The sequence below is a fragment of the Cryptomeria japonica genome, chromosome 10, assembly GCF_030272615.1.
Source record: "Cryptomeria japonica chromosome 10, Sugi_1.0, whole genome shotgun sequence".
NCBI lineage: Eukaryota > Viridiplantae > Streptophyta > Pinopsida > Cupressales > Cupressaceae > Cryptomeria > Cryptomeria japonica.
In genome coordinates this window covers 784,201,103-784,203,176 of record NC_081414.1, presented here as the reverse complement: position 1 = coordinate 784,203,176, position 2,074 = coordinate 784,201,103, and positions in this window count along the sequence as shown.

Sequence of the window (2,074 nt, the reverse complement as noted above, 5' to 3'; positions counted from 1 at the left end):
ATCTTGGGTAAACACAATTTGAGCTTTAGGATTCATCACAGAGTTAACCAAAGATGCTATATTACTTGATGTATTCGGTGGAGGAACATTCAAATCTTTCAAGGCATCTTGTAACATTCCATGATGAGCGGAAGAAGTTTGAATCAAATCCCAAAGGGATATCTTAGCAGGGGTAACTTTAAGTTGTTCTATGAGATCATATTCCTTACTAAGAACTTGTGAAATACACAGAGCTTGCGGAAGAATTGGTTGAGGATTCAGAAGAGAAACTGGAATAACAGGAGGAGGACTAGGTTGCCTATTATTTCTGGTGTGATAAGTATGGGCAACCGCATGATAACTCTCTCTAGTTATTTGCTTGGCATAACTATAAGGACTTATAGGTTTTCTTCCTTGCACAGTGATGATTGATTTATTCGGAGTATGAAAGGAATCATGATCATACCCTCCTTGGACAGTAAGGAGAGGTGATTTAGGAACTTGAAAGGTGGGAGAAGGATAAGCACCTTGGACTTCAAAGAGAGGCTTTTTATGCTCATTCAAATTTATCATGTTAACCAATTTAGAAGTCTTGTTCTTGTTTAAAGATTTTGATAAAGCCACAAAGTCATCAAGAGCATCATCCAACAAAGTATGATCATAGCTATCAAAAGGTTTATCTTTTGGTTCAAAAGGAGATATCTCTTCGTAGAGGGGATTGTTGAAAACAACCATGTTACTAGATTCAGTGGAAGAGTGGATAGGAATGTACCCTTGAGAGGACTCATTCAACTTATCTTTCTCATCACAACGAAATGGCATAGTAACAAGGTTTATGAGTTTTTGGTAAAATGAAGGTTTGGCATCTTTAGGGTTCAAAAACTCATCTAAAGCTTCATCTAATTCATCTTGGCTATACTCATAATAATCATCATAAGCATGAACATTTTGCAAATAAAAGTCTGACATTTTGAAATAAAAAGTTGCATGAAAATTTAAACACACAATGCAAAGAAACACACTCTTTTTTTTTTTTCTCTTTTTAATGAAAATGAAATGAAAACACACTAAATCTAGATCTAGATCTAATAAATGCAATGCAAGAAGAAGCAATGATAGTTTCACGTCGGGTTCACCAAAATGTGTGGGGGAAAAAGTGAGACTAGGTTATCATGCCCTAATCCTACCTCTTGTCACACATTATGGAATACGAAAGAGCCTAGAGGTATCACACAATTGGCTACTTCTTTTTGTGAAAGAGAGAGCCACGAGGTACCTATTAGGATTTCTATTCCTTTATTGTATTTGAAAGGTAAGATTATGCAAGTTCAATTCCTAACCCTAAAATGCAAGTATGAGCTAACAACAAGATTGCAGAATTGAACTTAAACAATGGAAAGCTGTAAACACAAGGATAAAACAAGAATGCAAATGCGTACCCGGAGTCAAAATCTGAGTGGAAATGTTTAGGACGTGGGCGCGGGTGCCACTGTCCTGATTCTGCACCTGAAACTGCACCTGAAACTGCTATTTTGCACTCTGGAAACTGTCAGAAATGCTGTCTATCAGGAGGACCAGGGCGCCTAGCGCCTCTGTCCCAGGGACCAGGGTGCCCAGCGCCCCTGTCCTGACAGGACCAGGGTGCCCCATGCCCCTATCCTGGTATTCTACTCTGCAATTTGGTGTGGGGTGTTGTCTCGACCTGCTTTTTCCAGATCTGCAACCTGCGGCGTCGTCCGAGTCTTGAAACCTGCACTTATATCTGAAAAAGGTGTTTGGGCGGCTATATAGGGTTTTGCCTTAGTCAAACCCCCACTTCGATGATTTCCACCTCCACGAATAGCCAAGTTGTATTGTAAAAGTAATGTGTGTGCAGACCTTATGTGTGTGCAAAATCTAAAATGTAAGTAAGCAAGCTAGAGCAACCTAGAAAGTAAACCCTAATTGCTTGTCAATGATAATGTAAATGCTCTAAATCAAGATACAAAGTGATCTAAAGCATGAATAAATTAGATATTGAAGCTTACGCAAAGACATGAAAACAACATGAAATCATACCCAACCCTCAAGGGAGGGGTACAAGCCAATCTTCAGT